Source organism: Sarcophilus harrisii, chromosome 3 (assembly GCF_902635505.1).
Source record: "Sarcophilus harrisii chromosome 3, mSarHar1.11, whole genome shotgun sequence".
Taxonomy (NCBI): domain Eukaryota; kingdom Metazoa; phylum Chordata; class Mammalia; order Dasyuromorphia; family Dasyuridae; genus Sarcophilus; species Sarcophilus harrisii.
In genome coordinates this window covers 443,953,558-443,979,254 of record NC_045428.1, presented here as the reverse complement: position 1 = coordinate 443,979,254, position 25,697 = coordinate 443,953,558, and the positions used below count along the sequence as shown (strand labels likewise).

The window sequence follows — 25,697 nt, the reverse complement described above, 5'->3', positions numbered from 1 at the left end:
GTGCTCAAATATATTATTTTTTGTTACCATTATCCTTCTCCTCCTTGTCCTTTTCCTCCTCCTCTCCTCCTTTGTTATTTCCTATTGGCTGGTTGCTCTTATAGACAAATCCACTTGCTCTTTGCAGTAGAGCCTTTGGCTCCATTTTAGAGTTCAAGGAATGGTAGAAATAACTAACAATGTGTTCCCCAAAACAGCATCAATAAATGACACTGTTCCTCCTATATCCTGCTACTTTTTGCACAAGGACTGAGCAATTTGAGGGAAAAGTTATTTCATTTTTGGTGACCAAATTTTTCTTCTTTGATTTAGTTTTTATGACTCACCAATCTGTTCTTATCCCATTATATGGAACATTATGTGTACATTTCCAAAGTGCTATCTAACTCAAAAAAGCAATTATCAAGCACCTACTATGTGTTGAATACTGGAAAAACAAAACAACAGACTCACACAGACACACACACACTGGAAATTCACATTTTATTAGGAAGGAGTTTTTAAAATTCTCTTCTAACACTATACTCACAAATATATTTAAGTATATATTTCAACTTACTTCATATGCAACTTCTCCTGGTATCTCAGGTCAGCTAGTTAGCTTGGTCTGCCACTTTTTTGATGTTCCTGTTGCTCAATACAGAATTACAGAGAAGAAGAAGAATGTGACCTTCTGTGCTCCAATGCTCAGTGAATATAACAATTATGCAAATTTTTTGTAAAGGCTTAAGAATGGATTGTGTGCATTTTTTAGTAGGCCCTGAAAAGCAGTCTTCCTAGAAATGATAGAAACCCTGTAATTAACTTGTTTCAAGTGATTCGAATGTAACATGGTGTTATTCTTTGTAGTTTCCAACTACAGTCTTAAAGAAAGCATTAGATTTGTATCCTTCTCAAGATTTGTGGATAGAGCTTCTTGTTGAAGAACAAAGGCAAGGCTGAACCCTTTATTAGAAACAAAGTTATAATTCAGTGCTCCTGTATTTCCTTCATTGCATTTGGGACTAGCTACACATCAGGAGCAGCCTCTCATCCTGGGGATTCAATAAAACCATCATTTTGGCAAAACAAAACAAAACAAAATTTTGGCATTAGCAAATCATGAGTCATCTCTGTGATCCTTACAGCTGTGCTTTGCACTGGGGGTAATAAATCATGTGTAAATAATAATCACTGAAATTAAATGTGTGGATGTTGGATAATTCTTTGTCATTGTTACCCACTAATAATAGTAATTTGGTTAAGTAAATTGTATTGATATCAAATGTTTCTAGTCTGCAGCTTTCAATTAGCAGGTCATACATTCCATCTTCAAATGACACAACATTTCAGCTGATATTTCCTCCTGGAGAATATTTAGCAAGATAGCTTACCCCTTTGTTTCCTGGGCACTTTTCTTCTGTTTGTTTGGGGGTTTTATATGTATATTTTAAAGACTAACACCACTCTTTTTGTAGTATAAGGTCCTGGCTGTCTCACACTGAAATAGGAAGATATGTGTTGCCTCTGATGTTATCTAAGTAGGACAACTATGGCCTGGGATCATACTTGCCTGTGATCTTAATGTCCTCAAGGAAATGATCCTTTGTCCATGGCTACTTGCCCTTTTCTTTTGCCCTTTCCTCAGTGGTTATATTCCCTATGGGCTTCTAATTACATTGTAATTTCTCTCTACATTGTAAAAGGTAAGAGACAGTCTGAATTAAACCCCAGGATACCCACAACATTAAAAAATGTCATTGATTAGAAAACAAAAATAGTCCAGGGGAGTCTATGCAAATCAGAAAAATAAGGTTAAAGAAAATAAAAAAAAAATTTAAACTTTTCCTTTCATCTGACATACTTCCCCCTCTTCTTGGTTACCTCCTTTCCTTTTTCAGTCTATCATCCCTCCCTTCCCTAGTCTACTCTGGGCTTGGGCTCAGCAACTGGTACATGATTTTCGGCTTGCCACTTTAGGGTAGTGGATAAATGTTGCTGATAGAACAGAGGGGCTCAGAAGAGGGTCAACAGGATATAGGAGTAGACAGAAGAATGAAGTTGCAGTATCCGGAAAGGAGTTCAGAGAGTAAGTATTGGTAGTCAATTTGATGACTCTCCTGAAGAAGACCGGGCTCATGACTTTACATCTGGAGATAAGTCTTTAAAATTGAAAGCTTCATATCTAATCATCACAATAAAAGCCATAGGGTTATTGAAAGAATATCCTTCTCAAGTCCTTAATAAGTTTCATTATTATTCTTTTGCCAATTGATTAAACTTGTCAACCCTATAAAGTCTTTGTTGTGTTTCCTTTTCTTCTCTTCATTGATTGGTTTCTAAAGTTCTTCTGCCCAGATTTAACTGAACTGATCATTTTTTAAATAATGTCTATATGCCAGTCACTGGTGATACCAAAAAAAAAAAAAAAAAAAAAAGAAGAAGAAGAAGCAAACCTCATCCATACTCTGAAGGAATTTATATTCTACTATTATATACTATAATGCATAAGTATATGAATAAAAAGTGTGAACAAATCAGTTTAGGGTATAGGAGATCACTAACAGCTGGTAGGGCTCCAGAAAGGCATGTGTAGGAAGGGGCATTGAAGATAAGCTTGGAAGGGAAATGAGGACTTCCAAAAAGTGAGGCAAAGAGGAAGGCAATTCCAAGTCTAGGAAGGGAGACAGAAGATGGAATATAATACTTGAAAAATGGCAAATAGGCCACCTCACTAGAATGTAAAGGGTTATGCACAAGTTATCTGAAATCAATCTAGAAATCTAAGAGGGGGACAATTAACAAAGGTTTTAAATACCAAATGATTGTCTTTGTCATTCATTGTGAACAGTACACTTGCCTTGGGGCAGTTGACAGAGTTCAAATCTTGCCTTAGATATTTATTAAATGTGTGGACCTTAAATAAGTCACTTAAGTTCTTTGTATCTTACTTTCCTCATATGTGGAGGATAATATTAGTATATACCTTGTAGTGGTATTGTAAAGATCAAATGGGATGATAACCATAAAACCCTTAGCAGAGTGCCTGACACATAGTAAGAACTCTATAAATTATTATTATTACACAAGATGAAAAAGAATAGACAGTTTGAATTCTATACTAGTAGTATGTTTCTAGAAATGAGATTATTAAAGTTATTAAGGTCCAATTCCGTTCTAAGCTTTCATACTCTCATCACAGCTATCAGTAATCTTTCAAACTTCATAATTAAACACATTCCACATACCTTCAGAATTTTAAAAAATCTATATAGCTCTTTTTCCTGGTTCTTTTTAAAAACTAATTTTAAATGCTTTTTTTTTTAATTGGAAAATTTATAAAAGATATCTTTTTTTTTTAAAATAAAAGCATTTATAATTAGACTCCATTTGAAGGACTTTCCATATTGAAATCATTTTTTAGGTGATCCAACATATCACATTAAAATACTTTATCAATTTGGCAATCTCTACCATAATTGAATGTAGACATAATCTTTCCTGGTTCTAAAAATGAATCTGTTTTGATGATAATATCACTTATTGAATAGGAGAGTAAAAGGACAAAGAGAATTGAGTTTTAATTCTAGGTGTGTCCATCTCTGTGAATGCTTAAAGAAAGATTTAAGATAAATTTGATTTTTGTCTGACTCAATAAAATAAGAAAACATTTGTCCCTACACACTTCAGAAGAATAGTGTGAAGACTGATGAAATTATATGCATAAAAATATATCCAGCTTTTGGGAGGGATATATATATATATATATATATATATATATATATAATTAACAAGAAATTGCATTTTCTAACATTCTCTGAAAGTGGAAGTTCAGGGTGGTCAAAGGGCAAATACAATGAAAAAATTGTTTAAGAAAAAAAGAGAAAAGGCATGTAAATCAGTTCCATTATGGTGATAATTTCCATCTCAATAACTTCCCTAAGTAAAATATCACTCCCTGGATGCTCTCTTCTATAAATATTGTCTCCCTTTATTACAACATATGTTCCCTGAGGGTAAGTATATATTGTATTTGTATCCACCCTACTAACAATAATGCCTGGAACCTAATGTGTTCTTAATAAATGCATTTTCATTTATTCATTCATTTTCTCAGTTATTGCCTATACAGACTGATAAACAGTCAAAGGATTTTAGAACTAGTATTTAGAATAGTATTTTCCTGATGAAGGGATTTAGGACCCTTTCTCCCTCTTTCCCCCAATAAAATGTTTGCTTTAAGTCATACAGTGATAAATGAAAGTACTAGAATGTGACCCCAGGTCATTTGACTTCAAATTTAATGGTTTTTTAAATATTTGGTATTTAAAAATATAATTATATTATTATATTTTATTTATTTATTTATTATAATAATGATATATGATATATAATGATATAATAATGATTATGATATGATATAATTATGATATGATATTATATGATTATATGATCATTATATATTATATATTATCACATTATCATATACCATTATCATTATCATTATCATAATAATATATAATATATATGATCATATAGTATATAATATATAATATATATTATATATTATATATGATTCTATGATTCTATGATTATGATATGATATTATATGATTATGATATATGATATGATTATAATATAATATATAATATTATATATATAATATATAATATATAATTATATTATATATAATATTATAAATAGATATAAATAGATATAGATATAAATAAATAGATAAAAATATAATTTTAATTTTTAAATACCAATTCTGAGATAACATCCTCTTACCTATTAGCAGCTGCCTCCCTTATCTCTTCTTTGTCTTCATCATTCTTGCTATGTGAGGATAGTAGAGCCACTTTTTATTTTTAAAACAAAATCTCCATATTTCGACCTACAACATCCTGGTGGTGATAGTGGTACAATAATTGGGAGAGGATGAAGAGACTTAGGAAGTTATGCATTCAGCATGTCTTTTTTTGTGAATGGAGGGAAAGGATATTCTGTGGTTGTTTTTAATGTCTTGGCTAATAGGGAACTGGAAATAGGAAGTGCCTGAGTTCTAATTTCCTAGAAATTCATCTTTTCTAGGGCCAGTTCTAAGAATCTTTCTCTCCCAAGTCAGTGAGTCAAGATAATAATCTATGAATCTAAAGTTCTGAAATGACTGAAGTTTTCCTCACTCATTACAACTCCAGGGAGTCTTAGAGGTTTTAGGTTTGGGTTATTTCTAGGGGTTTAGGGGATTGAACTCTTAGCCTCCCTTGAGGTCATTAAAAGGATAACCTAATCTAGAATCCAAATTTCCTCATTTCCAGGCTAACCAATACCAAATTCTTCAATTCATCTTCTAAATATATACATTTGTGGGCACATAGTTAGAGGATAAAGTATGATCAGGAAGACTCATCTTCCTGAGTTCCTATTTGGCCTCTGAGCAATTCATTGAACCCTGTTTGCCTCAGTTTCCTTATCTTTAAAATAAGATAGAGAAGATGGCAAACCGCTCTAGTATCTTTGCCTAGAAAACTTCATTTGAGGTCACAAAAAGTTGGACATGATTAAAACAACTTAACAACAACATATATACATTTCTTTAAGAGAAAACATGTTGCCATATTTACTTAAATGAGGGTAAAACTTTGACAGGAAATGAATGTATTATAATGTTTTAATCTGCTTATATTGAAAGAAATTAAATTTATTATCCTTTAGAAAAATTTTGGAACCTAATGAGTTTTTAATAATAAATATATTTTCATTTTTTCATTTATCTATTTATTTTCTTTGAATTGCACATAAAGACTGATAAACAATTTTAAAGCCGGAAGAGACTGTCAAAAGTTCTTTAGATATCTAATAATAAACAAAAAAGAAATAACACCTCAGTTTAAATTAAATATATAGATTAAAACAAATAAATAAAATTACCAAATATTCTGTTCTTATTCTGTTTACTACTATCAATTAGTACGAGACAAATTCTTTAATTAATCTAATATTAGAAAGTAAACTCCTTGAGAGCAGCGGCAGTTTTTGCCTTTCTATTCCTAGGACCCAACTACCTAGTATATGATGTACTGTAGATGTTTAATAATTCTTTTTTCAATTGAATTGAACTTTTGGCTAATTGTATGACCTGAATGTCATAGCATTTTAAAGTTATTAGAGATCTTATTCAGATTTAGTGTTTCTATTCCTGTCCTGTAAAATCAAGGGGATATATGCGGTTAATGATCATTAATGTCCCTTCCAGGCTAGTATTTGAGAGACTCTATGTAGGCAGGGAAAACTAAAACATTACCTTTCTATATCAGAATATTCAGCTATATTATATTATATTGATGTACTGTCTATTTTCAGATTGCAAATACACTGAATTAGGATTGTACTTGCTGAACTACTTCTGGTTTTTCCTAGTTTTAGTCTGGTATTTCCGTGTGTGTGTGTGTGTGTGTGTGTGTGTGTGTGTGTTCTCTGTGGACTGATTCTCCTTGTTTTTCCTGTTAATTCTCTCTTTTAAGGTTCTATCTTATGTACTGTTGGAGATAAAAAAGATATTTTAAAAGAGGTTTCTAATAGCAAGAAACTTGGAGAATAATGATGAAAATACATCACCATGATGATAATCTCCCCAAAAGTTATAATAGTCCCTAGATGGGAAGAATGGTTAGCACAGATTGATGATGTGTTTAAAACCATTTTAGTGACAAATAAATTGGCATACCCTTGAAGGTTCCTTGCTCCAGATAAAAATACACTAATTCCCTGAAAACATCATAAGGAAATAGGAAACTGATTGATATTGATCAATGGGTTAGATGGCTAGTAATACATAAAAAATGTGTCCCAGAAGCCATGAAGAATCTGGATGACAAGATTTTAAGAGGAATTTTAAGGACTCTGTGGCTTACTACATATGGGAAGTTGTTTTTATTGGTCATGGTAGATTCTAACTCAGTGGAGTGGATGAAGGTGGTACCATTAGGAAAGGATGATGCCCCCTACTATTTGAGTACTAGCAAGTTTCTTTTGTTGGTAAAGACTCCTCTACATCAGTGAATTGGAGCAAAGCTTGGATTTTACCTTGAAGGTTAAACATAGCCTTCAGAGATTCCAGAAATTAATGTATTGCTTTATATTTTCTAGATGTTGGCAAGTTGGGTACTGTGTCCAGAAGGATAAACTTTTCTTCTAGAGAACTCATTGATCAAGTACATGGACAGATGAATGTCAACAAGATAAAAACTCACAGCTAGTTGGATCACATGGATGCACAAAAACACTTGGAGGACATGACTATAACAATTCAAATAATGAACAGGAAATTGATCTCTGAGTACTTGAAACTTCCTGGGAATGAAATCTATCTCAGTCCTCAGAACAAGAGGTAGAGGGCTACATCTATTGAAGAAAATATGTATGTGCATATTTTCTCCCCCTCTCCCAAAAGAATATTCCACTTGGAACTGGTATGTGAAGTGACTATTCTACAATGACAAAAAGTATCAATCTTTCTTTTTGTGTGGCAATCTTTTAAAAATTTTTTTAAATAATTATAACTTTTATTGACAGAACCCATTCCTGGGTAATTTTTTACAACATTATCCCTTGCACTTACTTCTGTTCTGACTTTTCCCCTCCTTCCCTCCACCCCCTCCCCCAGATGGCAAGCAGTCCTATACATGTTAAATATGTCACAATATATCCTAGATACAACATATGTGTGCAGAACCGAACAGTTCTCTTGTTTTACAGGAAGAGTTGGATTCAGAAGGTAAAAATAACCCGGGAAGAAAAACAAAAATGAAGTTTACATTCATTTCCCAGTGTTCTTTCTTTGGGTGTAGCTGCTTCTGTCCATCATTGATCAATTGAAACTGATTTAGATCTTCTCTTTGTCAAAGAAATCCACTTCCATTAGAATACATCCTCATACAGTATTGTTGCTGAAGTATATAATGATCTGGTTCTGCTCATTTCACTTAGCATCAGTTCATGTAAGTCTCTCCAACCCTCTCTGTATTCATCCTGCTGGTCATTTTTTACAGAATAATGATATTCCATAACATTTGTATACCACAATTTACCCAACCATTCTCCAGTTGATGGGCATCATTCATTTTCTAGTTTCTAGCCACTACAAACAGGGCCGCCACAAACATTTTGGCACATACAGGTCCCTTTCCCTTTAGTATCTCTTTGGGATACAAACCCAGTAGTAACACTGCTAGATCAAAGGGTATGCACAGTTTGATAACTTTTTTGGGCATAATTCCAGATTGCTCTCCAGAATGGTTAGATTGGTTCACAACTCCACCAACAATGTATCAGTGTCCTAGTTTCCCCACATCCCCTTCAACATTCGTCATTAATTTTTCCTGTCATCTTAGCCAATCTGACAGGTGTGTAGTGATATCTCAGAGTTGTCTTAATTTGCATTTCTCTGATCAATAGTGATTTGGAACCAATCTTTCTTTTTTTAAAGAAAAGTCATTGAATGCATATGAATTACTGGGTGTCTGTGGGAGCCTACAGGTTGTAGATAGATACACAAGAAAATGTTTCCATTCATTCAACATGTACTGGGATCATTTTTCTCAAGAAAATCCCACCAGACCTTGTATTCTTTCTTTATGCACCCTGAGCTTTCACCTTATTTTTTCCCAGAATTATGTCTCTATATCACTTTCCAACTATGCATGCCTAACTATGCTGGTATAATGATCTATGGTAAGAGGATGATGATTATTTGTAATTCTTCCCAGTTTGGAAAGAGAGGAAACTAAAAAAGTACAATGGAAAGGTAGTTTTTTTTTTTTTATGTGGAGGGACACTTGTTTTAAAAGAGTCGAGTTCTGAGAAAAGAATTGTGAAAGAAGCAAACCAGTTAGAGGAATGGGAGGATGGATCTATTTCAGTCCTGTTTTACTTTTGCAAAATTGTGGCTTTTTTTTGACATTCTGTTGGTTAATACATTGCTTTATTTAATGTTTTCCATTAACACTTGTGGTGAATTTTGTCCTTGTATTGGTTGGTTTCCCTCCATTTGTAACATGAAGGCATAATGGAAGCCACATAAGACAGAGAAGGACAGTTCTGAGTGTAGAGAAGAGTTTCACTCCTATTCTCCACTTCTATTCTGTTTAGAAAATTTTGATCTCTACAAGGGAATATAACTATAATTCATTTCATAACTGCACTTCCAATAGCAGTTATTAAGAATGTAGGCCATATTTTATAAATCTGCCCTATAGATATGAGTCAATATCACATTGTCATAATCAAAAGGAAGGTACCTTACTACCCATCCCCCAAGTCCCTTTATTTTATCTTTTCCCATTAGGATATCAATTCCTTGAAGGACAGAGGCTATTTTGCTTGATTGTATTTGTCATTGTAGAATTTAGTACTGTGCCTGTATAGCATAGTTAGCAATTAATAAATGCTTTTTCATTCATTCAAGACTGTTATGGATATCAGTAAAGCATGCTCAAGTACAGTCTGTTCTCATTCTTCTCTGGATGGATATTTTACTAACTTGGAAGTTAAAGTTCTATTATGGAAACTAAAGTGGATTAAAAGAAACCAATAAATAAAAAAATCTAATCCTCCAAAAATTTTAGAAAGACCTCTTGGCATCATTATTAGAGAGGACAAGAAATGAAACAATGCCTGTGGAAAATATAGAACAAATTAATCAAAGATCTTGGATGAAGTATTAGTTTTTGCATTTATTGGTCTTGTATGATATAAAAAATGAAGGAATATGATGTTAACCAAGGGGTTAACTTTTGGAAAGGCATCAAAAGCCTTTAGCCAGAAAAATACAGGATCTGAGGTTCTGGGCAGCAGCTGGCTCAGGTCCAAGGATGATACTCTATAGTTTCAGAAATAACCTTGGTAGCTGCAGCTTATCTTTAGGCCTGTCTAGTCTTATTATTTTTTGCAAGCTTTTTATCTCAAGAAATATAGGTACTGACAACAAAGATCCTTGGAGCCGAGATACTGAAGTCTTGCTGGGCATCAGCAGGAAGGGGGTTATCCCATAGCCGCCTATAGGAGTGCTGAACTAGAGGACCTTTGGTCAGGATAATCTGATGATGAACTGAACAGCCAAATATCCTGGATCAGTAAGATTAGAATTGGGATTATAAGAGAGTCTTTTCTCCAAAGATTAGGCTGGACATGTGTTAGAATATGCTGGTAATATTGGTAAAAAAAAAAAAAAAGGAAGAGGAGGAAACAATGGAAATTGAGAGCATCTTCAACCATTGTTTACATTATATTTAGTGAAAGGCTATGAAAGAATATCTCCTCTGGATGTTATACAGATGAGAATAGGAATTGGGTAATTTAAGAGAGGTGGAATGTTATTCTGTACTTAATATTTGTAAAGGACTTTAGCATAGTACCTGACACATAGAAAGGGCTTAATAAATGTGTGGCGGCTCTGTTTGTAGTGGCTAGAAACTGGAAAATGAATGGATGCCCATCAACTGGAGAATGGTTGGGTAAATTGTGGTATACAAATGTTATGGAATATCATTATTCTGTAAGAAATGACCAGCAGGATGAATACAGAGAGGGTTGGAGAGACTTACATGAACAGATGCTAAGTGAAATGAGCAGAACCAGATCATTATATACTTCAGCAACAATACTGTATGAGGATGTATTCTAATGGAAGTGGATTTCTTCGACAAAGAGAAGATCTAACTCAGTTTCAATTGATCAATGATGGACAGAAGCAGCTACACCCAAACAGGACTCCTTCTTTTGTAGAAAGGAAATTTTAGGGACATCTTGTATTATAAATTTATTCACTGTACTTGTGAGCCAGAGCTCACAGTATGCCAATAAAGCACTTAGATAAATCCAGGTTTCCCCTATGTTATTCCTTACTCTTTGAAGTTACAATGGAGTGAGGATCTGGAGCAACATAATTAAGACATAATATAGACAGCACAAATGCTAGATGAATAGTACAAATACAGTAATGTAGAAATTCAAGGGAGAGAGAAAAAAATTGTGTTAAATATATGTAACCTGGGATTATTACAGAATCACAGAATCTGAATTAGTATGGGTTTTAGAGGTTGTTTTATCCAATCCCCAGGCAACATATTGATCCCTTCTATAATATTCATACAAAGCTCTGATTTGAGGGCCTCAACAGATGGGTAAGTCATTATTCTGAAAACAAGATTTTTCCATCAGGGCTATTCTAATTCTTAGGAAATATTTTCCTTATATTTAACTGAAACCTACTTTCCCAGAATTATTCTTTCTTGGTTCCAATTTTGTCCCAGAGTCCAAATTGTTTGACTTTGTCCAAAGAGGATCAGTGACTACATGGAGTAATGTCTTCACTTGAACATAAATTGGATTCAAGTGAGGCAGAAGTACACAAAGTGGTTAATTAGCTTACATCAATCTCTATTCCAGAATCATCAAAGTCCAATGAGAAGACAAAAGTCAAGATGACTGCTGATGGCATGGGATGTAGCTGATGACCTTCAATGTAGTCTTCAATAACTGACCAAGCTCTAATGGCTCCATAATACTAGTTCCAGTCACTGTCATGGTCCTTGGAACAAATTGTTCTCATATGGCTAGGGTTGGGGTGGGGTCTTCCCACAGATATCCCCTAATTCACTGATAAATTTGTAACTGTCAGTTACCCACACCTGGTTTAGCCTGTCTGTTGAGATGTTTTTACTGGGAAACATATGCATGTTACAACTTTTGGAGCCACAGGTGAAAATTGGGTGATGATGAATACCAAAGGTGGATGAGGCGCTCTTAAAAAGGATCCCAAGCCCTTATATCAGAAATTCTAGTCTTCTTGGAATATTCCATACATCCTTAGGGCCCAAGTAAAACAAATTTAATACTTCTTCTATTTACTAATCTTTCAAATATTTGGAGATAATCATCCTGTCATTTCTAAATCTATTCTCAAGGCTGCACTTTCCCAGATTTTTTTTAACCCATCATTGTATTGCATGATTTTGAGTTTCATTACCAGATGAATCACCTTCTTTTAGTTATATTTTAGTCTTTCAGTGTTCCTCCTAAAATGTGCTTTCAAGAAAGGGATATACTACTTCCAATGTGATTTGACCTAGGAAGAACACAGTATACCACATTTCTAGTAATGCAGAGTAAGATAATTTTAGGGTTTTAAAAAATTTACCATAATTTTCTGGAATAGTCAAGACAACTAACTTGACTTTCAATCTATCTAAATCTATGTCTTTCCAAATAAATTACTTTCTAATCATGGCTCCTTCAGCTTGTACCTGTGTCAATGAACTTTTGAACTCATATACAAGAATTCATATTTATCCCAATAAATTTCACTTTAGCTTCAGCCTATTCTTCTAGTCCATCAGTATATATATGATCCTAGTGATGTAATTCAATATATTAACTATCTCTTCAAGCTTCATTACCTCTGTATTTATGATGAATATGCTATCTATCTATATTTCCAAATCATTGAAAAAGGGAAAAATTCAATAGCAATAAAGACAGAGCTCTATAATGTTCCATATATGCTTCCCCTTGATATTGATCCATTCATTAATCACTCTTTCTTTGAGTCTGGTCAGTCAACCAATTCCAAACCCATTCAACTCACCTATCATATATTCCATAAATATTTATCTTATTCATAAGAGTAGCAAGAAAGATTGCAAAGTTCCTTCATGAAATAAAGTAGTGCATAATTTCTAGTATATTCCTCTTATCTACTCTTCTAATATATGCATCAAAATCAGTCAATCCATTAACATTTATTTAGTACCTTCTCTGTGCTAACCTAAGTATTGGGATACAAAGACATAAAATAGTTCTGTCATTGGAGAAGATAGCGCCTCTACATATGGAGAAAAGCTAAGGACATGTGCTTCCTTCCTTTAGAAGATGTGAGGCACTGGGGATATGGAATGTTATCTATTTTGTCAAACATGGTAGAGGATTTAACTTTTTTCTGTCATTACATGAGAAGTCTTTTTGGGTAAGGAAGGAATAAATATTTATGTCAAAATGCAAATATGTGTAAAAACAAAACTAAAATACTCCCCAGAAATGATCAATATTCAAATTATTATACACACAGTAAAAATATATCAGTGTGAAGACCGAGTTAGCACCTTGGATTTTTTAGAATCAGCCAGAGTCAGGATAAGCAAAAGTCCTTGGTCTTTATTCTTGGTCTTAGGGGTAGAAGTGAAAGGAATAGACACAGCAATCTCCACACCTCCTTTCTCTTCCTCTCCCCCCTAAAAGTAACTTTGTCTTGTCTTACTCCACCCTCTAATCCCTCCTGCAATTCTCTGTATATGCCAACAGATCAAGCCAGCACAGAATGGTGGGAAGGGCCATTTTCCAAGCATATGCTAATAGGGTATTGTCCAATCGGTAATTAGCCTTAAGTGCTCAGTTGTCCGCCCCCAGTGCATAAACTCAAGAATTTCAGCCCTTTACATCTCCCAATTTCTTTTGTTTTAGAACACAGGTGGTCACGCCATCCCTGACTTCTCAGGAAAGAAGGTGAAAGCACCAAAAAGGAGGTGATCACATTTCCCTTCCCGCCCTGACTTCTCAGGAAGGGAGGTGAAAGCACAAAAAAGGAGATAATCATGCCCTCCCTGACTTCTCAGGAAGGAAGATGAAAAGCACCAAAGGGAAGTGGGGAGTCAAGCCAGATATTGTTAGTGGATTTCTGGGCTGAAGGGTCTTACTAGAAACAGGTATATACAAACCCATCAGCATGGGAGGTATTACACAAGCACATAGCAATAACTCACAGGCTATTAGTGATGACTCTCCCCATAGCCAGGACAGGCTCAATGTGGTGTAACAGACATGAATTATACATGCAAGTAGTGATATAACAAACAATATAAATCAACATGGTATTGTAAAAGATTTCCAGAAGTCCTAGAAGGAGGGTATGTAAACAACAGTCACACATATGCCTTCTTCAGCAGCCAAGAGATAGTCCAAAACCAATCTACTGTCCATTGTTTCATGAGTCAGGGAATCCAATGATCCCCACAAGTTTTTGAAGTCTTGCAACAGTCTTTTTATATGTTAGGGAATCCAATAATTCCTGCAGATTCTGAAGTCCTGCAACAATCTTATCATTTCTCAGAAAATCCAATGATTCCTGAGGGTTTTCAAATCCTACATCAGTCTTATCATGTTTCAGAAAATCCAATGATTGTTGAGGATTTTGTAGACCAACAATTTTTGATGTCTATGAGTCAAATGCCATACCTACCATGCTCTTTCAGTGGTAGGCACAGTCAGCAACAAAACTACCTGATGTTTGTTGGATCTTCTCCTTCGTTTCAAGGGTCTGCTCTGTCTCTCTCTGATGAATGAGGTGAATACGGCTCATTGGCACCCATCTGATTTCTTTTCCATCTGTAGAGATAGAAGCAAACCCTCTCCTCCAAGTTGTTAATCCATCTGGTCCCTTCCATTCACTACTTTCTGGGGATCTCCACATCACCTGGCAATTATTTAAAGATAGTGGAGCTGCTTGTACTGGACACTGCCCTTTTGGTGGGTTATAAAACCTGTTTGCTGGAGCCAGTGCATCTTTGTCAGAAATCAAGAAGTTAATAGTATAAAGAGCTAGATTTAAAGCACTCTAGGGTTACCTGTGGCTCCCCCTTTCTTTTGTTTTTGGAGGAGCATCTTAATGTCTCTGTTTCTCCTTTCTACTCTTGCCTGTCCTTGAGGATTAAAGGGTATGCCAGTGGTGTGTAAAATCTTATACTGTGCACAAAAGTGTGCAAAATGTTTAGAAATATATGCAGGTCCATTATCTGTTTTTATTGCTTGTGGCACACCCATAATTGCAAATGCTTATATAAGGAATCCAGTGACCACTCGGGCTGTCTCTTTTGCTGCTGGTATTGCAAAAGTGAATCCTGAAAAAGTGTCTACCACAACATGGATAAAAAACAGACAACCAAAAGATTTGTAATGGATCACAACCATTTGCCAAATTTCATTGGGTCTCAAACCACGAGGGTTCTTCCTTGGAGGCAGTGTAGAAACGTGGAAAGGAAGGCAAGTCGTACAGGCTTTTACTATGCTCCTAGTTTTCTCTCCAATTATTCCAAATTGTAAATGTAAAGCTCCAGCAGTCTGATGATATTTAAAATGAGATTTTTGGGCTTCTTGAAATAAAGGAGGATGGGCCAACATAGTTAGAAGGCCATCTGCCTTTGAATTACCATCAAAAATAGGACCTGGAGGTCCACTATAAGAGTGGACATGCAAGATAGAAATCTTACCTGGATGCTTTCTCACTTGCTCTTGAAGTTCTTTAAAGAGCTGATATATATTAAAGGCTTTTTATTTGGGCTGTGGCAATTCTTTATACCACACCTACTGAATAGGTTGAATCAGATATTATATTTATATCTCCTAGATAATAAGTAAGAGCTAGAATGATTGCATACAATTCATTCTGCTGAGTGGATTGAAAAGGAGTTCTGACTACTCTCTTTATAGTTAAGTCATGAGAGTATATAGTGCAAATATTATGTTTGGATGCATCTGTAAAGATAGTTGGTCCTTTAAGAGGAACTTTAGAAACCTTTTCTTCAAGAATTCATCACTAAGTATGTAATTGTCTGATTATCTTTAATGGAGACCCGTGTGTAAAATTTGGAGCCGTGGCTAATAAAATTTGCCACTCTGAGATGGTTTCACAGCACACATTAATTTGCACATTAGTATAAAAGGTGTATATCTTGTCAGGTCTTATCCCAGATAATAGTATTGCTTGCTTAATGGCCTTTAATAAAATTCTAGCCACAAGCACTGGGTAAGGAGGAATGCTTTGTTCTGATTGTGCTGGGAGGTTTACCCACTCTATCACACTGTCTCCTTAATGAAGGACTGCTGTGAGTGCCTCTTGTGTAGCAAAAACTGGTATTTCCAAGGGTTTTTGAGTGACTCTTCCAACCACATTGGATGAAGCCAGTTTAACTTCTCTCAAAGCCTCTTGAGCTTCTTTTGTAAGCTGACATGGTGAGTTTAAAGCATTGTCTCCCCTCAAAATGTCATATAATGGTTGCAATTAATAGGTAGTCAAGCCTAACACTGGACGTATCCATTGGATATCTCCTATATTTCTGAAAAACATTTAAGGTGTTTAGCTTCTCTGTTCTTAAGGAAAGTTTTTGAACTGTAAGCAATGTAGGGTATACTTCATATCCTAAATATTGAGAAGGCGCATGTCTTTGAATTTTTTCTGGAGCTATGGGCAATTTGTAGTTCCTTAGTGTTTCTATGGTCTTTTGTAGACATGCTTCTAACATTTATTCCTCAGGTGCACATCCCAATATATCATCCATGTAATTAATAACATTACTTTTGGAAATGATTTTCTTACTGGAGTAAGAGCAGCAACATACATTTGATACATATAGTCGGACTCTTTTTCATTCCCTGTGGCAAAACTGTCCATTCATATCTTTTATAGGGCTCAGCTAAGTTAACGCTGGCCACTGAAAAGGCAAATCTTTTCATATCCTTCTTATCTAGAGGGATAGAATAGAAACAATCCTTAATGTCTATAACCCAAAGAGGCCATTCTCTAGGCAACTGAGTAGGAGATGGAAGTCCAGGCTGAAGAGTTACCATAGTTTCCATCTGTTCATTTACCTTTCTTAAATCAGTCAACATCCTCCATTTTCCAGATTTCTTTCTTACAACAAATACTGGGGAATTCTTTACCACATTGGAAGGATTGATGAGTCTCTCTGGAAGTCCCTTGCCAAAATGGACCCTGTCTTTCCATGTTGGGATCTTGGGAAGTCTGCATCATAGCCTGGCTATAAAAGGTATTTGTGCCCACTGTGACACAGCGTCTTATGATCTCCTCTAAAGAAGCATCCTTGCATAGTCCTAGTATAATTCTTCTACAAACCTCATTAGCATTTTCTTTAGCAAGTTGCCTTATCATAATGTCTGTTACTTCATTTTCACCATTAGTTCGTATGACAGCTGTCTGCAAACATCCCACAAAATCAGCAAAGGGTTCATTTGGTCCTTGTGCTATTTTTGTGAAGGCCTCTCCGTTATTGTTTTCACTGGGGAGAAAAGCCCATGCTTTGATAGCAGTCGAAGCAATTTCCTCATATGTTGCTATGGAGTAATTAATCTATACTGAAATTTCTGCATAAGAACCCATACCTGTTAGTTGGTCCTAGGTGATTGGAGTTAATACTCCACTATGACTATTTTGTTGGGCTTGTATCCTACAGAGCTCACTATATTCAGAAAGCCACTACAAATTTTGTCCAGGTTCTAAGCATGTCCTTGTTATAGATTTCCAGTCACTAGGGGTTAAGACTTCATAAGCCAAATTCTGTGATAACATCTTAACATAAACTGACATAGCCCCATAAAGAGTGCAAGCCTTTTTCAGGTTTTTGAGGATTTCTATATCAAAAGGAGTGCACCTTCTGCTTTCTTGACCTGAAGAGTTAAACTGTTGAATCACAGGATACATTCCTATTTTTAAATCAGCTAAATCCTGCTTTTCTTCTGTGGCTTTAAGTAGTGCCTTTTGCAATCTAGTCATAGGAGGGGGTGATTGTTGGGGGGAGGTGCTGGTGGTATCACTGCCCCTCCCACTACTCCTCCTCTTTCCATCTCAGAAGGTGAAGTTGATGGGGGCATGTCAAGGATCTGCTCAGTAGGTGGAGTCGAAGCTGCCTTGTGAGAACCAGAATCACCATGACCTTGAACTTCACTTAATTCCTCATGCCCTCTGGCAATGTCATTAATTTGTTCTTTGTCTTCCTCTTTTTCCTCATACTTCCTCATCTGGCTGCTCCTAAAACTTATCTTTTTTCTATAACTTGCAGGATTCTTTAAGGCCAATTGTATTATGTTGTATGTATAGAATGCTTCCTTGGAAATTGAATTAGGACCTTTATCATTATAGTATTCACATAGTTTATCTCCTACCAACTTCCAATTATCTGGCCCTATTTCTGATTCCTCTAGGAACCAAGGGAACGTGTGTTTTAATGTACCCAAGAGTCTAGCAATCTGTTCCTAAGTTACAATTAAACCTTGTCTCTTGATCAACTTAAATATGCTTTCTATGTTGCCCCTTTGGGGCAGGGCTGGGGCTGGAGCTGGGAGATAATCTTTTCCTAACATCTGCCCCATTTCAGCTAGAAAAGGTTACTAACTAGTTTAGTCCTTAACAAAGTAAGTTTCCTGTTTGTCTATTAAAATATTCACCCAATTTCCTGGTCACCAGGGACTTCTTCAGTGAAAGTAGGGTCCTTGGTCCACATATTGGACACGAAATGTGAAGACTGAGTTAGCACCCGGGATTCTTTAGAGTCAGGATAAGCAAAAGTCCTTGCTCTTTATTCTTGGTTTTAGGGGTAGAAGTGAAGGGAATAGACACAGCAATCTCCACACCTCCTTTCTCTTCCTCTCTCCCCAAAAAGTAACTCTGGCTTGTTTTACTCCACCCTCTAATCCCTCTTACAATTCTCTGTATACACCAACAGTTGAGCCAGCACAGAATGGTGGGAAGGTAGTAAACTCTTGAAAACATTTACAAGTAAACCCTGCTACAAATTGTTTTCTTATCTTAGAAGCAAAGTGTTTAATGAATGTTTTGTACCATTCTTTTTTCACCCCTGAAGCAATTGGGGTTAAGTGACTTGCCTAGGGTCACATAGCTGGGAAGTGTTAAGTGTCTGAGACCAAATTTGAACTCAGGTCCTCCTGACTTGAGGGCTGGTGCTCTATATACTGCCCCATCTAGCTGTTCCTCTAGTATCATTCTTGTAGTCAAGATACTTCTGTGTCCTAGAGAAGATTCAGAACTGTTTGAACGGCTAGAACCTAAGAGGAATCAAAAATGAATCAGTACTATTTTATCATGATAGTATTCCAGGAAACTGCTTTTGGTCCCAAGGTCTCCCATTGCATCCAAGGCCATCTTTAGTCATCCTGATGTATATCTTGCCCTTGAACCCAGATGGCTCTGGAGAAGAAAGTGAGGATGGTGCTTTGCATAGCCCTCTCTGAATTAAATCCAATTCATTTGCATTTCATGGCATCACCTTTCTGATGTCATTATCCTTCTTCAAGAACAAAGGACAAATAACAACAACATACTGAGAGCTAGGGATATAAAGAAAAAGGAAAAGTTTACATTTTAAGGTGGAGGTAATATGAACATAATTGGAAATATATGCACAAAGTAATATAAGATATGCTTAGAAAAGAAGGAACTAATTAAATCCCTTTTTAATGACCTTCAGCTAATCTGTGGGATCAGTGAGTACAAAGACATCTATTACATTCATGACTTCTTGATTGCCCTTGCAGACCAGTGGATTCAAAGAACAAATTTCCTGAGCTAATATCTTACCCACACCAAGGAAGCATGTAGTGCAGAAACTTCTTTAATTAAGGCAGATTGGAATTTGTCCTGTAATTTACAGTCCTAAATGGTTTCTTAGGTCCCTAAGAAGTTAAATGACTTGCCTAGGGTACCACACAGGCAGTATGTGAGGCAGAATTTCAACTCAGATCTTCCTGATTGTGGACTAGTTCTCTCTCTAGTATATTGTGCTAACTCCTAGTGTATCTTTATTAAGGTTTGTTGAACTGAATCATAGTGATGTTAAAAAATACTTCATTAAATACAATTTTGACTTTATGGATTTTCTCAAACATAAACTATTTGAATAAATTTCCATGGGACAAAGCAGGACTCATCTGTCCCTCATGTACCATTTGTGTAAACAAATATTGAAGTTGAATTCTTACCCCAGGCAGTTTTTTCACTAAGCATATCTTTCCTAAATAATTTCCAAATTTCAGTCTAGCTCAAATGTAATAAGCACAGCATTCAAAATTTAGTTAGGTTTGTCTGATGTTAAATAAAAAGACAAAAAATACCACCACAACAACACTAGAGTGTCTCTCCATGTCCCCTAACCAATGTCAATTATTTTTCTAATACTTTTTAAAAGAACTATCCACAACTTATGGTATGTACTATGTAGCAGTTGTATACTATAAAGAGTGGTGCTTTTAGAATACTTTCAGAATTTAAGTCTGGTTCTTCCATTTACTACTTATGTGACCTTAGGTCAGTAATTTTCCTTGTTTGGGGTTAAATTTTCTCCTATGTAAAATACAGAGATTAGCTAGATAATCTTTGATAATCCTTCCTTCCCTAAATCTGCATTTCCTTCAATATTTCCATCTATGCTTCCATCCATGCTATCCTTGTAAGGAGGGATAATTAAATTATTTTGCCTTTTTCAACATTTTTAGAGAAATATTTAAAATATGGATAAATTGAGCAATAAAATACAGTGCCACAGATACCTATGACTCCTTAGAAAAATATAGAAATTTTTTCATATAAACTCTTTGTCTGAGATCTACAGTTTAAACACAATATTTAAACCCAATACAGCATCTAAACCAATGTTGCTCGATATAAAGCAAACCAGAGTTCCCCAGCCCACCCTCCCACTCCCCAACATGCACTGTTTTAATTAACTATTTCTGTGGATGTACAATATATGCTTTGAGAGTAATTAATAAATAGCAATGTGAACTGCATCATAAAAAGAAGCATCTTGCATGGTTTGAATATCAGGGCTTGTTTTCCCTTTAAGTTTGTTGTGTGTGGTGTGACCATGGGTTGGTTAAATATATATACAAAGGAATCTCATTCATGCAGTGCAGTGTTGAAATGATGCTAATATTAATGAGCATAATTCTCCCTACTGTCAACACTAGGGCTTGGTGGGTGGCAGGCCAAGCCAGATGGGGAATAGTTAGGGCATAGTGACCAGACAGTTCTGCTAGGAATGGGGCAGGCAGTCTGGGGATGTCCCAGCATGTGGCACTAGGAGGAAATCTGGATTGGTGGGGGAGCAACAGGACAGTATGGAGAGGAGGTCTAGCCAAGACATCATCTGTTGTTGGGGAAGTAAAGCATTGGGCAGTGTAGGGGGGTGGGGGCTGCATCTTGGCAGATAAACTGAGTGTGATGTCGGGGCAATCTGTTGGCAGGAAGTAGGTGGAGTTGCAGGCGGCCAGGTGGATGGCAGCAGAATCAATGGAGTAGCCAGCCACAAAGCTAAGGGTTAAAAGCAGAACTCTATCTACTCCTTGGAAGGACAAGTGAAAGCAAGAGCGGGATGCTATCCCAGAAAAATCTCTAATCTCAGTTTGACTATAACATGTTAGGTTATAATAATTGTCTAACATTGGTACCAGAGTAAGGATTGAATTATAGTAGAATAGGACAGAGATCTAATGTACTAAAGTTGAGTTGTAAAGGATAAGGCAAAACCAAGTTACTAGAATTAAAGTAAAAAAGTAGTCAATAACTGAGCTAATAGCAAAATAAACTTAATATTGAGAAACAGATGCATTAAAATTTCTGGCTGCCTGCATAGTATTGAGAATGCTTCTAGGGCCAAGACTGGGACTGAGTCTGTAGGTGGATATTAATAAAATGTTTCCAAATAGATAACTGTAGAGATGGGAAGGCAGGCACCTTCAACCAATCACTCAATCTATCAATCAGCCCATCATAAATCTATTGAAAAGCATTTATTAAGCAGTTATTCCATGCCAAACACTGTGATGAGCATGGTAGATAGAAAGAAAGACAAAAACAGCCTTTACTCTCAAGGAACTACTTGTCTAATGGGAGAGTAAGCCTATAAGTAACCAGATATGTACAAAGTACATATAAAAGTGATTGAAGGTAATCTCAGGGATGAAAGCACTAATAGCTAGAAAGACCGGGAAGGGCCCTTTACAGTAGGTGGCATTTCAAATGAGTCTTGAAAGAAGCCAAGGAAACTAAACTATCATAAAAAGTTAAACTTTTTTTATTTTTGGAAGGCCTAAAATAATAGGATATTCTCAAAATTTTAGGAAATATTTAAGCTATTAATACTTAATAAGATCATAAATTTAGTGTAGGAAGAGATCTTAGAAACTATGAAGTCCAACTCCTTCATTTTATAAGTTAAAACAACTGAAGCACAGAGAGTTTGTGCAATTTGTCTAGACTCACCCAGCTAGTAAGAGGCTGGAGTTTTTATTGAAATTCAATTCTTCCTATAAAAAGTGAAGCTATTAAAGCTTAAAACTTTGTCAAGGTCATCCTGTATGTGAATATCCTTCTCCCTACTTTTTTTTCTTTTGAATTAATTTTAGTTTAAGCAGAAAATAGTGTCCTTTGCAACTGAAATGTTACCAAGGAGAGTAAAAATATGGCATCATGATATGATGAGTATTCTTCATGATCAAAATAAAATTACATCCAAAAAGTTGGAAGGGATCCTAAATATCACAGCATCCAGAGATACAGACACTGAGGCCCAGGGAAGGTAAATGACATGACAAGATCACATAAATAGAAGAAGTAGCTATGATGAGATTGACACCATGGATAAAGTCTGGGACTTGGAGACAGAAAGAGCTGTATTCAAATAATACCTCATTCTTTTACTAGCTGGGTGATTCTGGGGAAGTCATTTAAACTATTTGTACTTAAGTTGTCATTTGTAAAGTGAGATGATAGGACTCTATGGCTTCAAAGGTCCCTTCCAGTTCTAAATCTATGACCTTTTGAATTTAGATCCTTTAAGTCTAAAGGTAATGCTGTCTCATTGAATCATGCTGTTTATACCTGTTATCTCTTTGTCTCTATCTCTTTTGTCTCTGTCTCTCTTTCTGTCTCCTTTTCTGTCTATGTCTGTCTCTCTCTTTCTCTGTTTCTCTTGCTCTGCTTCTCTCTCTGTGCCTTTCTATCTTTCTCTTCCTTCCTTCTTCTTCCTTCCCACCTCTGCCATCAGTATAAATCTATGGAGGATTTCCTACCTATCTTTAAAATAGTTCTTTTCACTAGGGTTGAGGGAGCTTTGGGCTGAGTAATTAATGTAAGGATAAACTCTGTGCAGAGTTCAGAAATCATGTCTGATTCATTTGGAGTTACTTGTTGCTGTAATGAAAAGAACATGCTTCTTTTCATGGTTAATAACTTTTGACTTCCTGGACAGCTCTTTTGTTTTGTTTACTTTAGTATAAAGTATTCCACTCTTTAAAATATTACTCTCTCTTTTATCTGTTTTGTAGTATTAAAAATACATCAATGTGTTTATGTTTAAAAATGGGAAATGTCAAAAACATTTTTATAGAATCTTTCTTTTCATCTTTGTTTTTTAAAGGGTTTTGAAAGGGAAAAACATTTAGATCCTATTCATTTTCTTTCTTTTCGGGAAAATGTTGATTTTTCTATTAAAGGAAGAAAGGAAAAAAGCATTTAAATAACCTACTATGTGTTAGACATTGTACCAAATGCTTTATAGATATTATGTCATCGGAGACAACAAATGTGGGAGATAGTTACTATTATTATCTTTGCTTTGCAGTTTAGCAAACTGCAAAAATGGTTAAGTGGGTTTAGCAGGGTAAATATCTAGGGCACATTTGAACTTGTGTTATTTCTTCATCCAGGCCATCCCTTTCTATACTCCCTTCCATCCACATATATTTAGGTATTTTTCATGTGTTAGCTGTATTGTATAATAGAAAGATTCTATATTTAAAGTCAAAAGACCAATGTTCAAATCATGGTTCTTCCATTTGGTATTTGTGAGAGCTTAGGGGAATCATTTAGCCTATCTAGACTTTAGTTTTCCCATCTGTAAAATAGGTAGTGATGGGATTGGATCAAGAATCCTTAGGCTGGGGTCCATGAACTTTTAAAATAAAATTTTCAATAACTATAAAATAACATAAAGCATATTTTAATATATTTGACTTTCTTTGTAATCCTGGACACATTATTTTGTGCATTTAAAACATTTAAAAACAATCTTTTGAGAAGGTGTCTATTGACTTCAACAGACTACCAAAAAGGTTGACGACTCACACAAAAATGATTGATTCCTTGTATGGAGCTCTAAGGTCCCTTTGAGTTTCCAAATTTATCATCTTCCATACACATTTTAACATATCCCCAAATATAGTGGTTCATGATATTTACTCTACTAATGTTAGAGCTTCTGTTAAGGCTGAAAGAGATTCACTGAATAATGTTTCTGTCCTTTTTAAACATTATTCACCCTGGGAATAATTTTCATATTTTGATAAGTATCATATAAACTATAAATCATTGAGAAAGTCCTAGGAAAATTTCAGGCATCAGTGGCCTTAGCTTTTGGAGTTCCTATACAGAATATAGGTTCTTTTGCTGTGGTAATTGAGGGGTATATAGAATAGAAAGCTGTAAAAGTTTAGACGTAGAACTAAGATTTGCCTTTCCTCTCTACTGTAGAGGTAAGTTGAAAAATGCTGGTATAAATCAAATCTGTACCTTTTAGTACTGGGTGGGAAATAAACTGAAAAAGGAATGTTTTTCCCCAATAGTAAAATCATACTGCAGTAGATATAGACATTTCCAACCAAAAGGGTTTTTGGTTATCAACAATATAAATGGAAGTAGTAGAAAGCCATATTGTACCTTTAAAAGTGAGTTAATAGTCCCATTCTCTGAGTTGAAATTTATTAACTGAGCACTTCAAGAAGTATATATTGTACAGAAACTTTGTGGATTATATTTTATGGTTTCTTGTAGCAGGAGCACTTATAGCTCAAAATGTGGGTAAAAATGTCATGATCCTACTCCATCATTCCACGGTTCCCTTTCTAATAAAAACTTATCAAATAAAATGGAATCCCTCTAAACAAGGCAATGAATGCCAAAGTTGGTAAGTACAAATAATAAAATTCTTAGAGTCATAATTCCTTGTCAATGTTGTACCTAGAGAGTTGTCTGAAAGTATCCATGTGTGCAAAATGGGTCTCTAAGGGTTCCTTCATGAAATATAGCTTTTAGACTAGGCATAGTAATATATATTTTTAATTCCTGCTACTAGGGATGACTGAGGCCAATAGATCACCTGAATTTGGAGTTCTGAGCCTCAGTGTGAAAAAGATACTCAGGGCCACACTAAATCAAGCACCAATATATTGAGTTCCTGGGGAATGGATATAGTAGTAATGTATCAATTTGTCCAAGGAAGGATGAACTGACCAAAGTTGGAAATGGAGAGATCAAGTCAATGAACAATGAAGTTGAGCCAGAGAAAAACTAGGTGAGATGATAGGAAGAACCACTCAAAAAAAAAAAAAAAAAAGAAAAATTATAACTTTTTGTATTTTCTACTCTTTTCATGATTATACTTACCATATTTACATTAATTTGTAAATGCCCATAGCCCATATAATTGAGTAACTCATTTCCAATTTTTTAAAACAGCAAAAATGAATTAGAAAAAGATGGAGAAAGAATATTTAAAAACAATGCTCACAATTTCTTTTGATCTTTCTCCATATTATTTCATTTTTTCCTCAGGAACTCTGACACAAAAAATCCACTAGACATTCTTTATCTCTTGCTTAATTATCTCTGCCCCTAACTACACGATTCTGAATTTTGGTGAAATAATTGAAGTTAAGTGACTTGCCCAGAATCACACAGCTAATAAATATTAAGTGTCTGAGGTCAAATTTGAACTCTGGTCCAGGGCCAGTGCTCTATCCACTGTGCCATCTAGCTGCCTCTCAAAGGGATTTTTTTTAAAAGCACTTTTTGACCATGT

General features: G+C 35.3%; 1 long non-coding RNA gene across 1 annotated transcript in view; it reads left to right on the top strand.

The window, feature by feature from the left end:
- LOC105749889 overlaps positions 1-7,559 on the top strand; it is a 31,987-nt gene extending 24,428 nt beyond the window's left edge. Inside the window, exon 2 of the long non-coding RNA XR_004233145.1 lies at positions 7,129-7,559. This is a non-coding gene — a long non-coding RNA (uncharacterized LOC105749889). The remainder of the gene's footprint in view (positions 1-7,128) is intronic.
- The last annotated feature ends 18,138 nt before the right edge of the window (positions 7,560-25,697 follow it).